General features: G+C 47.5%; 1 long non-coding RNA gene across 1 annotated transcript in view; it reads left to right on the plus strand.

The window, feature by feature from the left end:
* LOC124615699 overlaps positions 1-12,578 on the plus strand; it is a 1,055,233-nt gene that overhangs the window by 553,577 nt on the left and 489,078 nt on the right. The gene's annotated exons all lie outside the window — the stretch shown is intronic.

The following is a 12,578-nucleotide window of genomic DNA, read 5'->3' on the forward strand; positions in this document are numbered from 1 at the left end:
GAGAACACTCCACGCACGCAGAATTCTTACCGTCCCCACATTGAGAGTTATTATTTTATGTAAAACGTTGAACAAAAGAAATCAAGTACTAAAGTTAGAAAATATGTGTATGTCTCCAGGTAGCCCACAGCACACGAATAACCCAGTATATATTAATCCATTTGCCCATTTGAGGAAGAGATTTCATAACGACTTCCAACAAACTTTAAACAGTATTTCAAACATTATCGACTCCTGGAGCAGGGGCAGCATGGTAGTGGTTGGGACCTCTCCATATCTTCTCGGCCTCGGACACATGATCGCTCCCTCGTGGAAAGGCCGCCCTTTTAGCCCCTCTATTTTTCCACTTTTATGCCTTCTACTGTATGTGTTTCTACTTCATCATTTTATAGTTTGACGCCTCTGACTGATCCGTCGACTTTTAGTGGACCCTCTTTCTTCCGCGTGTAACTTCGGAATCGCAGGACTGAAGACCTCGCCGTTTAGTCCCTTAACCCCCTTAATTAATCAATCAATCAATCAAACGCTATCGAAACTTTTTCTTTTGGACATTCTGTGCAAAGTAATGAAAGCAAAAACGTGTGTCACACACTATAGTTTCACTGTTCATGTAGTAAGACTACAGCATCAGCCTTCACGTTTTAATATATAACTTTTTCACTACTAACTGTATTGACGGCACATTTTTCAGACAGTATCCACACTTACGACTGGATGCCATGATGTCGGAATGTGATACAGTAATTTGAAGGGCTCACACCAATTTCACCTCGATGTCACGGCCAGGATATTTGCCTGATCTCAACTCGATGTAACACATCTGAGACGGTATCGGACACTAGCTCCAAGCCCACAAACCAGCACCCTGTAATTTATGGGAATCTGATGCCACATAGCTCCACAAAGCTACCAAGGAGCTGTCGAATCAATGCCACCCAGAAGCGCTGCTATACCGCGTTTCAAAACAGGATCAACAAGCTGTCAAGCAACAATTATTCTGTTTATCAGTGTAATGTTGACTAGTGTCAGTGACAACAATGTACATACAGGGTGACAATTATTGAACTATGTAAGACAAATGTAATTTAGTTACAGACTACGGCGTGCACACACTTTATTCAACATGCAAACGTCACTACAGATATTCGGATTTAGGTTATGACATTTTTGATATGCCTGCCATCATTGACAATGAAGTGGCGCAGACGAATAGCGAAATTCTGCATGACCCGCTCAAGTGTCGGAACATCGATGTTGTCAACGACCACCTGAATGGCTGTTTTCTGCTCAGCAATAATTTTGGGGTTATTCCTGTACACCTTGTCTTTAATATATCCCACAAAAAGGAGTAGCATGTGTTCAGAACCGGAGAATATGGCGGCCAATCGAGGCCCATTTCAGTGGTCTCTGGGTACCCCAGAGCCAGAATGCGGACCACAAAGTGCTCCTCCACGACTTCAAACATTCTCCTGCTTCGATGGGGTCGAGCTCCGTCTTGCATGAACCACATCTTGTCGAAATCAGGGTCACTTTGGATAATGGGGTGAAATCATCTTCCAAAACATTCACGCATCCATCGGTAGTCACCGTGCCATCAAGGAATATCGCACCCATCATTCGTGAGTGGCAACTGCACATCACATAGTCACCCGTTGAAGGTGAGGAGACTTCTCAGCCGCGAAATGCGGATTCTCAGTCTCCCAGATGCTTCAATTTTGGTTATTGACGAACCCATCCAAAAGAAAGTGGCCTTCGACGCTAAACCAGACCATATTCACGCGAAAGTCCTGTTCGTCAATTCTGTGGACAATAGTGTTGGCGAAACACAACCGCTGTCCAATGGCCCGGGGGCTTTATTGCTGATGGGTTTGAATTTTGTGTGGGTCATCAACAGCAGTTTGTTGCAGCGTCTTCCGGTTGATTCCCACCTGTTATGCAGCTCCTCCGATTGAACTCCTGGGGGGGCTGGTTTGGAACACAGCGCGTGTCTTATCGATGTTTCCAGACGTTTTCACCCTTTTTGGACGAACGAAATTGCCATCACTGTCATCAAGAACACTTTTTTTTTCACTAGCTGCTTGTATTTTATGACCCACCGTCTAATTTCTTATGGTGGGTCGTATGTTGCCACTTAGCAGCTGTGACTGGGTCCGGGGTCCGGTGTGACTGAAAGTAACACCACACCGGCTCCCGTCCCCACTCACACCGTTGCCCGTGTCCCGCCACGTGGAGGCGGGCTCTATTTGTTTACATCCATTTGATATCTTTTTTTTGTGCAGCATTAGAAAAACTTATAACTAATACAAAATCAAGTGAGATATTAATAAACAAAACGGAATTAAATATTCAGAGAGAAGGAAGGAAGAGAATTGAATAGAGAAGAGATAGGTATAATATTGCCCGTCACCTGGTTGTGGGCGACGGTTCTCTGAAACTTGCGAATCAAATCCTTGGTTATTAGCACACTTAGACCGGTTGTCTTCCGCTTGGCCGGCCGGAGTGGCCGAGCGGTTCTAGGCGCTACAGTCTGGAACCGCGTGACCGCTACGGTCGCAGGTTCGAATCCTGCCTCGGGCATGGATGTGTGTGATGTCCTTAGGTTAGTTAGGTTTAAGTAGTTCTAAGTTCTAGGGGACTGTTGACCTCAGAAGTTCAGTCCCATAGTGCTCAGAGCCATTTGAACCATTTTTTTGTCTTCCGCTTGAACTCTGTCGGAAACTTCCTTTGAACCCTAGTTGGGCTGTTATCGCTCGCACATTAGGTCTTCACAAGCGCCATACGCACAGTCACGCTGTACCGTGACATTTTCACGTGCAAATGGCTGACAAAAACAAGGCGCGTGCGCATGCGCATACTAATTCCCATCATGCCCCACGGCCAACCGTGCAGTTTGAACGTCCTAACGCAAACCGTTCAGAAATTATGATGATTTTATTTCATATAGTTCAATAATTGTCACCCTGAAGATACACTTAGCGTACACAGTGCAGTACCCGCTGTCGGTGACGAGTGCAAAGAAGCGTGACTTTCGTGGCAGCTGCGTACCGGCTGGAGAACAAGCCTGCAGCCGCAAGTCCCGGATTAGCGATGAATTTTACAGCGACTTCTCCGGGTTGCCGCCTCTGTCAGAGTCTACTGCTCAACTCGGCGTTTAGAAGAGACTGGCGGCCTGGGGGCGAGATGAATTATTAATGGCGCGCTACTCTGCTACCCGCCGGATTCATCTCTATTGTCCGTGAATTCCATATGTCATTTCCAGCAGTCTAGTGCAAAGTTCTCCGACACGTTTATCCGCGAGCTGACAGCCAAGACAGTGGAGTGAAGTGGGTGTGCCTTTAAACGAAGAAAGAATCAAATGTCTGACGTCAAAATGTTTCCGTGAAGAGAAAATCGCATTGCATTTGGTTAGAAGCAGTGTGCATGCATACAGAGTGTTTGCAAAAGTGTGTCGTTGAGGTAAGTTCTCTTTGGTGATATTCTTACAGCGATGGCTTTCACTAGTTTCAACAGCAATAAAGAGATGGTTTTCTTTTATGAGCTGATAGTATACTTGTTTTTTGCGATGGGTGGTCTTGTCACAGTTAAGCTTCCCTCGCAGATGGTTTCTTATAATGGAATAAAGTTGTTTTCTTTTCGTGGATTTTATTAGTAAAGCTAGCTGGATACACGAAATGCCCCGCTTTTTATGTGATTGGGCTAACCCGGCAAGACAATAGCACTGGAACCTAAAGGTTTGGCCAAATCGGAGAGATTTTGTGCCTGATATTAAAACCTTACATAGTGAACTGCTTATGTACCACAAAAATATTACTTCCTCCATTACGTATCGATCTGGGATTGATGAAGCAGTTTGTAAGGGCTCGTCCGCAAAGTGGATCCTTCATTACGGATCTTTCTAAGAAATAATCTTTCATTATCCAGGATAAATTAAAAATTGGAAAGTTTCTTGATCCTCCAGCTCTTAAATTGATGAAGGATCACAAATTTGAGAATACAGTACATGTTACAGAGCAAAATATACACCGAAGAGCCAAAGAAACTGGTACACCTGCCTAATATCGTATTGGGCCGCATGGAATAGACTTGACTAATGTAGTGCCAACTGACTCTATCAATCCATAACAATACGAGAGGGTGGAGATCTCTTCTAAATAGCACGTTGGAAGGGATCCCAGATTTGCTCAATAATGTTATTGTCTGGGTAGTTTAGTTGCCATCGGAAGCGTTTGAACTCAGAAGATTGTTGCTGAAGCCACTCTGTAGCAATTCTGAACGTGTGGGGTGTCGCATTGTCCTGCTGGAATGCACAATGGACATGAAATGATGCAGGTGATCAGACAGAATGCTTACATATGCGCCATCTGTCAGTCTTATCTAGGCGCATCAAGGGTCCCATATCACTCCAACTCCACACTATTACAGAGCCTCCACCAGCTTGAACAGTCCCTGCTGACATGCAAGGTCCATGGGTTCATGAGGTTGCCTGCATACCTGTACACGTCCATCCACTCGATACAATTTGAAATGGCACTTGTACGACCAGGCAACAAGTTTCTAGTCATCAACAGTCCAATGTCGGTGTCGACGGGCCCAGACGAGGCATAAAGCTTTATGTCGTCAGTCAGCAAGGGTATGCGAGTGGTCCTTCGGTAGCGAAAGCCCTTATCGATTATGGTTCGCTCGCTAACACTTGTTGATGGCCCAGCACGAAAATCTGCAGCAGTTTGCGAAGGGATTGCACTTCTGTCACGTTGAAAGATTCTCTATAGTTGTCGTTTATCCCGATCTTGCAGGATCTTTTTCCGGTCACAGCGATGTCGGAGGTTTGATGTTTTACCGGATTCCTGATATTCAAAGTAAACTCGTGAAATGATCGTTTGGGAAAATCCCCACTTCATCGCTTCCTCGGAGATGCTGTGTCCCATCGCACGTCCGCCGACTATAACTCCACGTTCAAACTCACTTAAATCTTGATAACCTGCGATTGTAACAGCAATAACCGATCTAACAACTGCGCCAGACTTGCCTTATATAGACGTTGCCGACTACAGCACCGTATTCTGCCTTTTTACATATCTCTGTATTTGAATGCGTGTGCCTATACCAGTTTCTACATCTACACCTACATCTACATTTATACTCCGCAATCCACACAACGGTGCGTGGCGGAGGGCACTTTACGTGCCACTGTCATTACCTCCCTTTCCTGTTCCAGTCGCGTATGGTTTGCGGGAAGAACGACTGCCGGAAAGCCTCCGTGCGCGTTCGAATCCCTCTAATTTTACATTCGTGACCTCCTCGGGAGGTATAAGTAGGGGGAAGCAATGTATTCGATACCGCATCCAGAAACGCACCCTCTCGAAACCTGGACAGCAAGCTACACCGCGATGCAGAGCGCCTCTCTTGCAGAGTCTGCCACTTGAGTTTGCTAAACATCTCCGTAACGCTATCACGCTTACCAAATAACCCTGTGACGAAACGCGCTGCTCTTCGTTGTATCTTCTCTATCTCCTCTGTCAACCCGATTTGGTACGGACCCCACACTGATGAGCAATACTCAAGTATAGGCCGAACGAGTGTTTTGTAAGCCACCTCCTTTGTTGATGGACTACATTTTCTAAGGACTCTCCCAATGAATCTCAACCTGGCACCCAACTTACCAGCAATTTCTTTGGCGCTTCAGTGTAAATGTGGCTTGACAGTGTAATATATCCTGTAACATCTCTTTCGGTGCAACAAAACTCTGTACAGTTTTACAACTGTGATAAAGAAAGCTTTACCGAAAATGTCACAGTTAAGCATATATGGTTCAAATGGCTCTGAGCACTATGGGACTTTACTTCAGAGGTCATCAGTCCCCTAGAATTTAGCACTACTTAAACCTAACTAACCTAAGGACATCATACACATCCATGCCCGAGGCAGGATTGTAACCTGCGATCGTAGCGGTCACGTGGTTCCAGACTGTAGCGCCTATAACCGTACGGTCACTCCGGCCTGCTAAGCATAATATAAATGACCTTTAAATTGATTCAGGCTCGAGTCACCTGATCTTGATGTTGGTTTATAATGACGACATGCGCGTTCTGTATCATCTACTGTGTAAAGTGTGAGTGGCAGAGTGCTGCCAGTGGCAGCAGAAGGCAGCAGGTGGTGGACGAGAGCACCCGGCGGAGCGCTGGAGACAAATGGAGGCGGTCAGCGGCACGTCGCGCCACGGCTGGCTGCGGCCAGGCTCCCAGTGTAAATGTGCGTGAGCGTGCGAGCGCCCGTGCGTGCGTGTGCGTGCGTGCGAGCGAGCGGGCGGCGGTCGGGTGTCCCCGGCGGGCCAGCCATCAATCGCCCGCGGCCGGCGGCAGCGGGAGTCGTGTTCCCGGCGACCTCTCGCTCCGTGACCCGTGATTGATGGCGGGCAGCGCGCCCGAGGCTGCCCCGGCCAAGGCGGCGGCTCCGCTCACACAGACGGCCAGCTGGCTGGCCGGCACACGCGTGGCCCCGTGCCGCCATTGCTGAGCGTCGCCGGAGCAACTGAGGCACTCGGTCAAAATTTCTGCTCGATGTACAGATCGGCAGCTCCCATTAAACCCGGATAAATTCAGCACAACTCACTTCTTTCACCTCTGGTACCATAGCCGAATATTTGTTTAAGGAGACTGGGAAGATTCCACCTCCTCTGTCGCTTACTTTACTTTATTGAAACTCACCCAAATGGCGAAATTCGGCCTTACATAGGCCTGCCATCACCAAAGTTGCCGACTCCCGACGACAACTGCCGGCCTCAGTGACCGAGCGGTTCTAGGCGGTTCATTCCGGAACCGCGCTGCTGCTACGGTCGCAGGTTCGAATCCTGCCTCGGGCATGGATGTGTGTGATGTCCTTATGTTAGTTAGGTTTAAGTAGTTCTAAGTTCTAGGGGACTTATGGCCTCAGATAGTGCTCAGAGCCATTTGAACCTTTTTTTTTTTTTTTTTTTTTTTTCCAACTTCCAAAATCCGGAAATTTGGGTCAAATTGTGATGCATATAGCCTGTCAGGGAAAATTTGGTCGATAAAAATAAAATTGTGTCGAGTTACATGATCCTAGCTAATGTAAATAATATATATGTAGATGTACTGCAGCCTCAGAAAATTACCTTCGCGGCACGGGCGTGTGGAGTGACATATACACGTGCACGATTCGGCGTCTTCCCTGCGCACACAATTGCCTGGCTGACAGAGCGGTTGCCCCAGGGTCGGCTTTCGGTGCGCCAACCTTCGCGCGGGCCGCGTGTTGGCCAAGACCCGGCGTGTCACTCGGCTTTGCTCGGTCCTTCTCGGAAGTAGTAGGTGTGGCGCGACATTTCTTTTAACATTGCGGTGTGGCATTTTTCGGTCGCCACAACTCCCTTCACTTCGGCAAAATCGTGGTGCCAGCGCTGTTTACTCTTCGCTATTTGTTCGTGGTATGAAGGATGTTCACAGGTCTGGCTATTCGCACAAAAAGAGGCAGTATAGCGACCTATCGAGTCCTTTAAAGTGAACAGGAATGATAGAAGAGAGGGGTGAGGATTGTCAATTCGCATAACTGGCGGGTAGTGCATATTTGAAAGACCCCTGCGCGTGTGCGAATGTAACTGATTAACCTACAAGGTAATTTCAGCTGGGGTGGCCTATGTTTGTACGCTAAAACTGTCCAGAACACCTACATTGCTGTCTGCAGGTAAAGTTCCCATGTCTCCATATATTTCTGTTCTATGAAATGAAAGTTCAATACCATGCAGGAAGAATTTAAACATTTAGATGACAGTCAAAGACCAAACATTTACAATGACCGACAGATGGGATTCATTGTTGGGTACATCAAGATGTATTTTGTGCTAAGTTTTTAGGCTTGAAGCACTTCAAGAAACTGGTGGTACGAATAGTAAAATTCCTGAAGTCACACCAATTACACTCCTGGAAATGGAAAAAAGAACACATTGACACCGGTGTGTCAGACCCACCATACTTGCTCCGGATACTGCGAGAGGGCTGTACAAGCAATGATCACACGCACGGCACAGCGGACACACCAGGAACCGCGGTGTTGGCCGTCGAGTGGCGCTAGCTGCGCAGCATTTGTGCACCGCCGCCGTCAGTGTCAGCCAGTTTGCCGTGGCATACGGAGCTCCATCGCAGTCTTTAACACTGGTAGCATGCCGCGACAGCGTGGACGTGAACCTTATGTGCAGTTGACGAACTTTGAGCGAGGGCGTATAGTGGGCATGCGGGAGGCCGGGTGGACGTACCGCCGAATTGCTCAACACGTGGGGCGTGAGGTCTCCACAGTACATCGATGTTGTCGCCAGTGGTCGGCGGAAGGTGCACGTGCCCGTCGACCTGGGACCGGACCGCAGCGACGCACGGATGCACGCCAAGACCGTAGGATCCTACGCAGTGCCGTAGGGGACCGCACCGCCACTTCCCAGCAAATTAGGGACACTGTTGCTCCTGGGGTATCGGCGAGGACCATTCGCAACCGTCTCCATGAAGCTGGGCTACGGTCCCGCACACCGTTAGGCCGTCTTCCGCTCACGCCCCAACATCGTGCAGCCCGCCTCCAGTGGTGTCGCGACAGGCGTGAATGGAGGGACGAATGGAGACGTGTCGTCTTCAGCGATGAGAGTCGCTTCTGCCTTGGTGCCAATGATGGTCGTATGCGTGTTTGGCGCCGTGCAGGTGAGCGCCACAATCAGGACTACATACGACCGAGGCACACAGGGCCAACACCCGGCATCATGGTGTGGGGAGCGATCTCCTACACTGGCCGTACACCACTGGTGATCGTCGAGGGGACACTGAATAGTGCACGGTACATCCAAACCGTCATCGAACCCATCGTTCTACCATTCCTAGACCGGCAAGGGAACGTGCTGTTCCAACAGGACAATGCACGTCCGCATGTGTCCCGTGCCACCCAACGTGCTCTAGAAGGTGTAAGTCAACTACCCTGGCCAGCAAGATCTCCGGATCTGTCCCCCATTGAGCATGTTTGGGACTGGATGAAGCATCGTCTCACGCGGTCTGCACGTCCAGCACTAACGCTGGTCCAACTGAGGCGCCAGGTGGAAATGGCATGGCAAGCCGTTCCACAGGACTACATCCAGCATCTCTACGATCGTCTCCATAGGAGAATAGCAGCCTGCATTGCTGCGAAAGGTGGATATACACTGTACTAGTGCCGACATTGTGCATGCTCTGTTGCCTGTGTCTATGTGCCTGTGGTTCTGTCAGTGTGATCATGTGATGTATCTGACCCCAGGAATGTGTCAATAAAGTTTCCCCTTCCTGGGACAATGAATTCACGGTGTTCTTATTTCAATTTCCAGGAGTGTATTTCGTTGTCAGTTGCAACATTTTTTCAGTGGAACTGAACGAATAGTATGCAGACTTCATATATTACTGCAGAGTACATACTTAGAGTCAAAGGGCAAGCCTGGAGCGATTTTTCTACATAAAACTAGCTATTGTTGAATTTATGACGGAAAAAGGAGTGCAGGAACGAGAATTAGAACTTCAGCAATGAAGGGCAAACTTCGAATTTTAAGTGGTCTTGACCCTACACTGTCCGCATTAAGACACTGCAACATAACTCTTTCTGTTTTGATGGGGATGCATTTAAATAGAAAATCCCGTTGTAGAAGGGACAAATTCTGACAAAGACAGTCCAGTTCCTTAAGCTCACTGGCGTTAAAGAGAACGCGAGCCTTGAAGAATTCATTGCGGCCTTGAAAGAATTTCAAGAATAGTATTACAAAAGTTTTGATGACACTGACAATTTTACGTATTTTCGAGCTTTTCTGGAGACCACTTGCTTTTTCAGTCGAAAGACCACTGTGCTGTGCGAATGTAACTGATTAACCTACAAGGTAATTTCAGTTGGGGTGGCCAATGTTTTTACGTCAAAACTGTCCAGAACACCTACATCGCAATCTGCAGGTAAAGTTTCCATGTTTCCATAATGAGGCTGCAAGAGTGCTATAATATTCCGATCGACATATTTGTGGGAAAGACCTTTCTTCTATTATGAAGTTCAATAAGTCTCGATTACGTTGTAATTTGAGTGCGAGACTAAAATTGTCTGCATTTGTCCGTACGTCGACAATTTGTACCCGCTAAAAATCATATTATGTCTTCAGCGCGGCAAAAATAATAAAATAATACTGAACCTTTGTTATGTTTGTGACCTATGTCGTTGAGAAATGTGAGATAGGAAACCAAGTCGTGTGTAGAGCGGCTACGCTGCCCTTTAAATGCGGGACGTTGGCAGTTTTTCTCTCTTACCCCTCCTTGCACACAGACAGCGTGGCTGGCGGTCGGGGAAATGTACAGGGAGGCTGAGCGCTTTGGCACTCGTGCCTGGGCATGTTACGCGAACCTGAGCATGGTACGCGAGCCGGAATGTTGCCCGCCCCTGGGCTACGCGGTGCAAGCGATCGTCGAGACTGTCGGCGGCTTCTTGTTGTTCTGAACATAGAAGTATGGAAAATATGGTTTAGCAGTAAGAGCATCTGAGCATTTTTGTGCAGAATTTTTTTTTTTTTTTTTTTTTTTTTTTTTTTTTTTTTTTACTAAACGAAGGAAACTACCGCGTCAGTCCTAGTTAGTGGTGAACTTCAATTAAGATTTATCAAAACTTGTTTATTTTCAATCTACCGAACATCTTCAATTGTTCGCATTTACCCTGCACAATTGAATAAAAACCCTCCAGGAAGCCCCCAGACGACCTCAGAAGTAGCACAAATTCGAAGAAGCCCGCATCTACGGTAGCCCGAGCCTTACAGGCCATTTTCAAGTTCTGTAGGTGCTACCATGTCGTAATGAAGCCATTTATCAGTTGACATGGCAGCACTGGAAGCGAGCAGATGATGGCACCTGCAGCACTTGCAAGTGGACAACCGTGCGCGTTTCGATAAAGTACGAGGGCAGTTCAATAAGTAATGCAACACATTTTTTTTCTGAAACAGGGGCTGTTTTATTCAGCATTGAAATACACCAGGTTATTCCCCAATCTTTTAGCTACACAACACTATTTTTCAACGTAATCTCCATTCAATGCTACGGCCTTACGCCACCTTGAAATGAGGGGCTGTATGCCTGCACGGTGCCATTCCACTGGTCGATGTTGGAGCCAACGTCGTACTGCATCAATAACTTCTTCATCATCCGCGTAGTGCCTCTCACGGATTGCGTCCTTCATTGGGCCAAACATATGGAAATCCGACGGTGCGAGATCGGGGCTGTAGGGTGCATGAGGAAGAACAGTCCACTGAAGTTTTGTGAGCTCCTCTCGGGTGCGAAGACTTGTGTGAGGTCTTGCGTTGTCATGAAGAAGGAGAAGTTCGTTCAGATTTTTGTGCCTACGAACACGCTGAAGTCGTTTCTTCAATTTCTGAAGAGTAGCACAATACACTTCAGAGTTGATCGTTTGACCATGGGGAAGGACATCGAACAGAATAACCCCTTCAGCGTCCCAGAAGACTGTAACCATGACTTTACCGGCTGAGGGTATGGCTTTAAACTTTTTCTTGGTAGGGGAGTGGGTGTGGCGCCACTCCATTGATTGCCGTTTTGTTTCAGGTTCGAAGTGATGAACCCATGTTTCATCGCCTGTAACAATCTTTGACAAGAAATTGTCACCCTCAGCCACATGACGAGCAAGCAATTCCGCACAGATGGTTCTCCTTTGCTCTTTATGGTGTTCGGTTAGACAACGAGGGACCCAGCGGGAACAAACCTTTGAATATCCCAACTGGTAAACAATTGTGACAGCACTACCAACAGAGATGTCAAGTTGAGCACTGAGTTGTTTGATGGTGATCCGTCGATCATCTCGAACGAGTGTGTTCGCACGCTCCGCCATTGCAGGAGTCACAGCTGTGCACGGCCGGCCCGCACGCGGGAGATCAGACAGTCTTGCTTGACCTTGCGGCGATGATGACACACGCTTTGCCCAACGACTCACCGTGCTTTTGTCCACTGCCAGATCACCGTAGACATTCTGCAAGCGCCTATGAATATCCGAGATGGCCTGGTTTTCCACCAAAAGAAACTCGATCACTGCCCGTTGTTTGCAACGCACATCCGTTACAGACGCCATTTTAAAAGCTCCGTACAACGCTGCCACCTGTCGGAAGTCAATGAAACTATACGAGACGAAGCGGGAATGTTTGAAAATATTCCACAAGAAATTTCCGGTTTTTTCAACCAAAATTGGCCGAGAAAAAAAATGTGTTGCATTACTTATTGAACTGCCCTCGTAAATTCATGTAAAGAACAGCCGAGGTGGAAACTTTTCATTGTTCTACAACAAATTTAACATAAGACCTATTGGACTTAATGGTGAACATCTTGAGCACTCGACGTGTCACAAGTATGTAAGTGCAATATTAAAAACCCATGTGGACCTGGTCGCATAGCTTACTACTCTATTAGTCGAGCCAGACTCGGACAGAATCGGCGCGACGGTTAACGATCCTTGGCTGCTACACCAGCCAACTTGAATGTAGTTTTCAGGTGGTTCTCCGCGCTCGTTTTGGCAAATGCTGGGCCGGTCGCCAA

This window comes from Schistocerca americana, chromosome 5, assembly GCF_021461395.2.
Source record: "Schistocerca americana isolate TAMUIC-IGC-003095 chromosome 5, iqSchAmer2.1, whole genome shotgun sequence".
NCBI classification, from domain to species: domain Eukaryota; kingdom Metazoa; phylum Arthropoda; class Insecta; order Orthoptera; family Acrididae; genus Schistocerca; species Schistocerca americana.